Source organism: Leptodactylus fuscus, chromosome 1, assembly GCF_031893055.1.
Source record: "Leptodactylus fuscus isolate aLepFus1 chromosome 1, aLepFus1.hap2, whole genome shotgun sequence".
NCBI classification, from domain to species: Eukaryota; Metazoa; Chordata; class Amphibia; order Anura; family Leptodactylidae; genus Leptodactylus; species Leptodactylus fuscus.
In genome coordinates, this window is record NC_134265.1 from 26,018 (window position 1) to 36,460 (window position 10,443).

The following is a 10,443-nucleotide window of genomic DNA, read 5'->3' on the forward strand; positions in this document are numbered from 1 at the left end:
ATGTCCTGATACTATAACCCCATCATTATACCCCAGATACCCCCATGTCCTCCTGATACTATAACCCCCATCATTATACCCCAGATACCCCCATGTCCTCCTGATACCATAACCCCCATAATTACACCCCAGATACCCCCATGTCCTGATACTATAACCCCCATCATTACACCCCAGATACCCCCATGTCCTGATACTATAACCCCCATCATTACACCCCAGATACCCCCATGTCCTGATACTATAACCCCCATCATTACACCCCAGATACCCCCATGTCCTGATACTATAACCCCCATCATTATACCCCAGATACCCCCATGTCCTCCTGATACTATAACCCCCATCATTACACCCGATACCCCCATGTCCTCCTGATACTATAACCCCCATCATTACACCCCAGATACCCCCATGTCCTGATACTATAACCCCCATCATTACACCCCAGATACCCCCATGTCCTGATACTATAACCCCATCATTATACCCCAGATACCCCCATGTCCTCCTGATACTATAACCCCCATCATTATACCCCAGATACCCCCATGTCCTCCTGATACTATAACCCCCATCATTATACCCCAGATACCCCCATGTCCTCCTGATACTATAACCCCCATAATTACACCCCAGATACCCCCATGTCCTCCTGATACTATAACCCCCATCATTATACCCCAGATACCCCCATGTCCTCCTGATACCCCCATCATTATACCCCAGATACCCCCATGTCCTCCTGATACTATAACCCCCATCATTATACCCCCCAGATACCCCCATGTCCTCCTGATACCCCCATCATTATACCCCAGATACCCCCATGTCCTCCTGATACCCCCATCATTATACCCCAGATACCCCCATGATTACCCCCATGTCCTCCCCCTGATACCACAACCCCCATCCTCTGTCCTGTGACGTCACCTCTCCACATCCCTGATATACTATGACCCCCTCTATGGCTGCTGCGGCCGGGGGAGGAGGAGGATGATGATGGTTGTGATGATGATGATGATGAGGGTAGTGGCGGTGGCGCCGCCCGGGGTCTCTCACCAGTGGCTGCATCTCGGAGTGCACGGTGGGCACCTGGAAGCGGTCTATCTCCTCCATCATGGTGCCGGGGCGGAGGGCCGGGCGCTGCGGCTGGTGCTGAGGCTGAGGCAGGAGGACGGACAGGCGGGAGGGAGGCGGCGGCTCCGAGATCTCAGCCCTCACTGACTCAACAGCTCTGCTTCCGGCTCCGGAGCCACGGGGGGCGGGGACAGCTCATCAATATTCAGAAGGGAGGGGTCACTGGAGGAGACACCGCATAGAGAAGCGAGAAACAGGGCGGAGCCTCTCATTAATATGTACTACCTGGGCGGAGCCAACTCTGACAGCTACAGCCTGCTCATTAATATGAAGTAGCGGGTGTGGCGAAGGCGGGGCCAGACTGACAGTCAATACAGGACATGTGGATGACGTCACAACCATTGTTGTCATGGCGTCAGAGTGATGCGAAGAATAACGGGCAGCCGGTAATAGTGTGAGGTCAGCGGGCGGTGACGTCACACAGAGAAACAAGGCGCAGAGGTGGGAGGAGGAGGAGGAGGCCATGGTGACCGCTGGGGGCGTGGCCTCAGGGTGATGTAAATACAGCGAGAACTCACGTGACCAAGGCTAAGAGCATAACCTGTATACACCATAACCTGTATATACTACAGAGCATAACCTGTATACACCATAACCTGTATATACTACAGTGCATAACCTGTATACACCATAACCTGTATACACCATAACCTGTATATACTACAGAGCATAACCTGTATACACCATAACCTGTATATACTACAGAGCATAACCTGTATACACCATAACCTGTATATACTACAGAGCATAACCTGTATACACTGTCACGGGATGGTTAGAGTCTATACTATAGGCAATGTGTAATATATATTTCATGTGGAATGTCTTCTCTAACCTGTTATATACATCAATGTGTAGTTGGCTGATTAGGGTCTAGTGTGTTAGCACATTGTATGCAAATACCTCTAACTAGTGAGGACCAGTGAGGACAATGGGTGGAGATAATCTGATCAGTGTCTCCAAGAAGATGTTGGATGGTGCATTGTCCATAGTAGACAGGGAGTCTGCTCTCCTTGGTATAGGTGAGGGGGGAAGGATCTGTGACTCAGCCCTTCCCACCCACAGATATAGGTGTAACAGTTTTAGTATATAGTTGTAGCTGGAGTTAGTATGTGTTAGCCGGCCTGTGCACAGCTCTGCAGAGAGCCAGGATATAGTTACAGGACCAAGGAACCAAAGTTATCATTGGATTGTGACTTCTGTGGACTTATTGTTATTACGGTTGATGTGACCGCTGCCGGCTACTAACTTTGTGGATTACAATAAATTGCTGTTGTCTCCCGACCTCTTGCGTCCGTGTTGATTCAAAAGACCATCCGGAGGAAGACGTATACCTTTGCTCCGTGACAACTGGTGGCAGCAGTGGGATCAACAGCGGACAGCGAGATGGACTACAGCAGCTCAGCGATTAATGGAGCCACAACCTCAGAATACAGGAACTGGACTATGGCAAGTCTACAAGTAAGGGCCCGGGAACTAAACCTGAGTTACCAGGGAAGAACGAAAGATCAACTGATCGAGGCACTGGAGGAGATGACCCTGCAAAGCGACCATGAGGAGGGCTGCCCCCAGGAGACTGGAGAGATACGGGAGTGGCAGGTACAGACCCAAAAGAGCAGATGGGTTGTTTTGTATGAGGAGGAATTGGCAGTGCTGGGGCTAGGAGCAACTGCAGAGCAAAGGAGTAGAGCATTACAGAGGGCTCAGGAAACGGAGAAGGAGGAACAGAGAATGGCGCATGAAAAGGAAAGAATGGCGCATGAAAGGCGAATGGCTGAGATAACTACGAGGAATTATAATCAAACGCCGACCCCCAGCCCAACAGTGAGAGAACCACCATATGTCTCCCATAAACACTTCAAGACCTTTGATGAAGCGGCTGGGGATGTTGATGGATATTTTCAGGACTTCGAACACCAGTGCCACCTGATGGAAGTCCCAGAGAAGGATTGGGTCCGGTATCTGGTGGGGCACCTACGAGATGGGGCTGCGGAAGCTCTCAGAGCCATGGACCCTAGTGATCAGCGGGACTATGAGGCCATTAAAAGAGCGGTGCAGAAGTATTATGCAGTCACTCCAGAGACCTACCGAGTTCAGTTCCGCTCTTTGTCTTACAATGGGGGAAGCTCCTTCCACATGTTCGCCCACAAGTTGAAGCAAGCATGCAAGCGCTGGCTAGAAGGAGAGGAGGCTGTCACAGTCGATAAGATCCTCCAAGTCATACTTAAGGAACAGTTCTTTTCCCAGTGCCCCGCTGAGATCCGTGAGTGGGTGCTGGAACGGAACCCAGCCACAGTTGAGCAAGCTGCTTCTCTTGCAGATGAGGGCCTGACCATCAAGCCGCAGTGGAAGAGGTTGTTTGCAGAGGAGCGGAAAACTACCACAGTCCGCCAGACACCCTTCAGCCAGCCACCCACCTTTCGTGTCCGGCCTCAGGATTACAATTCCCCCTCTACCCCTGCCCCAGCCCATCGGCCTCCAGCTATGAACAACCCTGTCCCTAGACAACGACCCACTGGAAGAATGCTAGAGCGCAGATGTTTTGGGTGCGGGCGGCCTGGACATTTGCAAGCTAGTTGCCCTGCTAACATGGGGGCACGGGCCACCGTGGCATCCCGGCCTATTCACTACCTGGGAACCACCCCTAGGACAGAAAGTTTGGCCCCATTTCCAGATGACTCCATGAATGACCCATCTGTTCCACCTCCAGGGGTCTATGGGATTCAGCCTTCCGCCACACATCCCGCAAACCTTCAGAGGAAGCACTTGCAGGAGGTCCTACTGGATGGCCGAACAGTTGTTGGATTCCGGGACTCGGGAGCTTTCCTAACGGTAGCGGACCCCCGAGTTGTGCGACCCGAGGCCCTAGAGGAGGGCCCTGGCATTTCTATCAAGTTGGCAGGGGGTACTCAAAGACGTATTCCTAAAGCTACCGTGGAACTCGACTATGGTTATGGACCAAAACGATGCACAATTGGTGTGATGAGCGGGCTGCCGGCCGATGTTCTGTTAGGCAACGATGTTGGAAATCTACAGTGCCACTTTGTGGGAGCAGTGACCCGAAGCCAAGCTCAGAGAGACGCCAACATGGATCGACCGGATTTTCTGCCAGATGCCAGCCCTTCAAACCTACAACTTTACCATTCAGTACCGCCGAGGGAACCAACACCAGAACGCAGATGGGTTATCCCGGCAGGAGGACATATGAGCTATAGAGACTGATGTGCATTCCCCAATTTACCTGTGTAGGCCAATTGTGTCATGCACATGTTTTGACAGGGGGAGGGGTTGTCACGGGATGGTTAGAGTCTATACTATAGGCAATGTGTAATATATATTTCATGTGGAATGTCTTCTCTAACCTGTTATATACATCAATGTGTAGTTGGCTGATTAGGGTCTAGTGTGTTAGCACATTGTATGCAAATACCTCTAACTAGTGAGGACCAGTGAGGACAATGGGTGGAGATAATCTGATCAGTGTCTCCAAGAAGATGTTGGATGGTGCATTGTCCATAGTAGACAGGGAGTCTGCTCTCCTTGGTATAGGTGAGGGGGGAAGGATCTGTGACTCAGCCCTTCCCACCCACAGATATAGGTGTAACAGTTTTAGTATATAGTTGTAGCTGGAGTTAGTATGTGTTAGCCGGCCTGTGCACAGCTCTGCAGAGAGCCAGGATATAGTTACAGGACCAAGGAACCAAAGTTATCATTGGATTGTGACTTCTGTGGACTTATTGTTATTACGGTTGATGTGACCGCTGCCGGCTACTAACTTTGTGGATTACAATAAATTGCTGTTGTCTCCCGACCTCTTGCGTCCGTGTTGATTCAAAAGACCATCCGGAGGAAGACGTATACCTTTGCTCCGTGACATACACCATAACCTGTATACACCATAACCTGTATATACTACAGAGCATAACCTGTATACACCAGAGCATAACCCGTATATACTACAGAGCATAACCTGTATATACTACAGTGCATAACCTGTATACACCATAACCTGTATATACTACAGAGCATAACCTGTATACACAACCCAGAGCATAACCTGTATATACTACAGAGCATAACCCGTATATACTACAGAGCATAACCTGTATATACTACAGTGCATAACCTGTATACACCAGAGCATAACCTGTATACACCATAACCTGTATACACCATAACCTGTATATACTACAGAGCATAACCTGTATACACCATAACCCGTATATACTACAGAGCATAACCTGTATACACCATAACCCGTATATACTACAGAGCATAACCTGTATACACCATAACCCGTATATACTACAGAGCATAACCTGTATATACTACAGAGCATAACCTGTATACACCATAACCTGTATATACTACAGAGCATAACCTGTATACACCATAACCTGTATACACCATAACCTGTATATACTACAGAGCATAACCTGTATATACTACAGAGCATAACCTGTATACACCATAACCTGTATATACTACAGAGCATAACCTGTATACACCATAACCCGTATATACTACAGATCATAACCTGTATACACCATAACCTGTATACACAACCCAGAGCATAACCTGTATATACTACAGAGCATAACCTGTATACACCATAACCTATATATACTACAGAGCATAACCTGTATACACCATAACCTGTATATACTACAGAGCATAACCTGTATACACCATAACCTGTATATACTACAGAGTATAACCTGTATACACCATAACCCGTATATACTACAGAGCATAACCTGTATACACCATAACCTGTATATACTACAGAGCATAACCCGTATATACTACAGAGCATAACCTGTATATACTACAGAGCATAACCTGTATACACCATAACCTGTATATACTACAGAGCATAACCTGTATATACTACAGAGCATAACCTGTATACACCATAACCTGTATATACTACAGAGCATAACCTGTATACACCATAACCTGTATACACAACCCAGAGCATAACCTGTATATACTACAGTGCATAACCTGTATACACCAGAGCATAACCTGTATACACCATAACCCGTATATACTACAGAGCATAACCTGTATACACCATAACCTGTATATACTACAGAGCATAACCTGTATACACCATAACCTGTATATACTACAGAGCATAACCTGTATACACAACCCAGAGTATAACCTGTATACACCATAACCTGTATACACAACCCAGAGTATAACCTGTATATACTACAGAGCATAACCTGTATATACTACAGAGCATAACCTGTATATACTACAGAGCATAACCTGTATACACAACCCAGAGTATAACCTGTATATACTACAGAGCATAACCTGTATATACTACAGAGCATAACCTGTATATACTACAGAGCATAACCTGTATATACTACAGAGCATAACCTGTATACACCATAACCTGTATATACTACAGAGCATAACCTGTATACACCATAACCTGTATACACAACCCAGAGCATAACCTGTATATACTACAGTGCATAACCTGTATACACCAGAGCATAACCTGTATACACCATAACCCGTATATACTACAGAGCATAACCTGTATACACCATAACCTGTATATACTACAGAGCATAACCTGTATACACCATAACCTGTATATACTACAGAGCATAACCTGTATACACAACCCAGAGTATAACCTGTATACACCATAACCTGTATACACAACCCAGAGTATAACCTGTATATACTACAGAGCATAACCTGTATACACCATAACCTGTATACACCATAACCTGTATACACCATAACCTGTATATACTACAGAGCATAACCTGTATACACCATAACCTGTATATACTACAGAGCATAACCTGTATACACAACCCAGAGTATAACCTGTATACACCATAACCCGTATATACTACAGAGCATAACCTGTATACACCATAACCTGTATACACAACCCAGAGCATAACCTGTATATACTACAGTGCATAACCTGTATACACCAGAGCATAACCTGTATACACCATAACCCGTATATACTACAGAGCATAACCTGTATACACCATAACCTGTATATACTACAGAGCATAACCTGTATACACCATAACCTGTATATACTACAGAGCATAACCTGTATACACAACCCAGAGTATAACCTGTATACACCATAACCTGTATACACAACCCAGAGTATAACCTGTATATACTACAGAGCATAACCTGTATACACCATAACCTATATATACTACAGAGCATAACCTGTATACACCATAACCTGTATATACTACAGAGCATAACCTGTATACACCATAACCTGTATATACTACAGAGTATAACCTGTATACACCATAACCCGTATATACTACAGAGCATAACCTGTATACACCATAACCTGTATATACTACAGAGCATAACCCGTATATACTACAGAGCATAACCTGTATATACTACAGAGCATAACCTGTATACACCATAACCTGTATATACTACAGAGCATAACCTGTATATACTACAGAGCATAACCTGTATACACCATAACCTGTATATACTACAGAGCATAACCTGTATACACCATAACCTGTATACACAACCCAGAGCATAACCTGTATATACTACAGTGCATAACCTGTATACACCAGAGCATAACCTGTATACACCATAACCCGTATATACTACAGAGCATAACCTGTATACACCATAACCTGTATATACTACAGAGCATAACCTGTATACACCATAACCTGTATATACTACAGAGCATAACCTGTATACACAACCCAGAGTATAACCTGTATACACCATAACCTGTATACACAACCCAGAGTATAACCTGTATATACTACAGAGCATAACCTGTATATACTACAGAGCATAACCTGTATATACTACAGAGCATAACCTGTATACACAACCCAGAGTATAACCTGTATATACTACAGAGCATAACCTGTATATACTACAGAGCATAACCTGTATATACTACAGAGCATAACCTGTATATACTACAGAGCATAACCTGTATACACCATAACCTGTATATACTACAGAGCATAACCTGTATACACCATAACCTGTATACACAACCCAGAGCATAACCTGTATATACTACAGTGCATAACCTGTATACACCAGAGCATAACCTGTATACACCATAACCCGTATATACTACAGAGCATAACCTGTATACACCATAACCTGTATATACTACAGAGCATAACCTGTATACACCATAACCTGTATATACTACAGAGCATAACCTGTATACACAACCCAGAGTATAACCTGTATACACCATAACCTGTATACACAACCCAGAGTATAACCTGTATATACTACAGAGCATAACCTGTATACACCATAACCTGTATACACCATAACCTGTATACACCATAACCTGTATATACTACAGAGCATAACCTGTATACACCATAACCTGTATATACTACAGAGCATAACCTGTATACACAACCCAGAGTATAACCTGTATACACCATAACCCGTATATACTACAGAGCATAACCTGTATACACCATAACCTGTATACACAACCCAGAGCATAACCTGTATATACTACAGTGCATAACCTGTATACACCAGAGCATAACCTGTATACACCATAACCCGTATATACTACAGAGCATAACCTGTATACACCATAACCTGTATATACTACAGAGCATAACCTGTATACACCATAACCTGTATATACTACAGAGCATAACCTGTATACACAACCCAGAGTATAACCTGTATACACCATAACCTGTATACACAACCCAGAGTATAACCTGTATATACTACAGAGCATAACCTGTATACACCATAACCTGTATACACCATAACCTGTATATACTACAGAGCATAACCTGTATACACCATAACCTGTATATACTACAGAGCATAACCTGTATACACAACCCAGAGTATAACCTGTATACACCATAACCCGTATATACTACAGAGCATAACCTGTATACACCATAACCTGTATATACTACAGAGCATAACCTGTATATACTACAGTGCATAACCTGTATACACCAGAGCATAACCTGTATACACCATAACCCGTATATACTACAGAGCATAACCTGTATACACCATAACCTGTATATACTACAGAGCATAACCTGTATACACCATAACCTGTATATACTACAGAGCATAACCTGTATACACAACCCAGAGTATAACCTGTATACACCATAACCTGTATACACAACCCAGAGTATAACCTGTATATACTACAGAGCATAACCTGTATACACCATAACCTGTATACACCATAACCTGTATATACTACAGAGCATAACCTGTATACACCATAACCTGTATATACTACAGAGCATAACCTGTATACACAACCCAGAGTATAACCTGTATACACCATAACCTGTATACACAACCCAGAGTATAACCTGTATATACTACAGAGCATAACCTGTATACACCATAACCTGTATACACCATAACCTGTATACACCATAACCTGTATATACTACAGAGCATAACCTGTATACACCATAACCTGTATACACCATAACCTGTATACACCATAACCTGTATATACTACAGAGCATAACCTGTATACACCATAACCTGTATACACAACCCAGAGCATAACCTGTATACACCATAACCTGTATACACAACCCAGAGCATAACCTGTATACACCATAACCTGTATACACATCCCAGAGCATAACCTGTATACACCATAACCTGTATACACTACAGAGCATAACCTGTATACACCATAACCTGTATATACTACAGAGCATAGCCTGTATACACCATAACCTGTATACACAACCCAGAGTATAACCTGTATACACCATAACCTGTATACACAACCCAGAGTATAACCTGTATACACCATAACCTGTATATACTACAGAGCATAACCTGTATACACCATAACCTTTATATACTACAGAGCATAACCTGTATACACCATAACCTGTATACACAACCCAGAGTATAACCTGTATACACCATAACCTGTATACACAACCCAGAGTATAACCTGTATACACCATAACCTGTATATACTACAGAGCATAACCTGTATACACCATAACCTGTATATACAACCCAGAGTATAACCTGTATACACCATAACCTGTATACACAACCCAGAGTATAACCTGTATACACCATAACCTGTATACACCATAACCTGTATATACTACAGAGCATAACCTGTATACACCATAACCTGTATACACAACCCAGAGTATAACCTGTATACACCATAACCTGTATACACAACCCAGAGGATAACCTGTATACACCATAACCTGTATATACTACAGAGCATAACCTGTATAC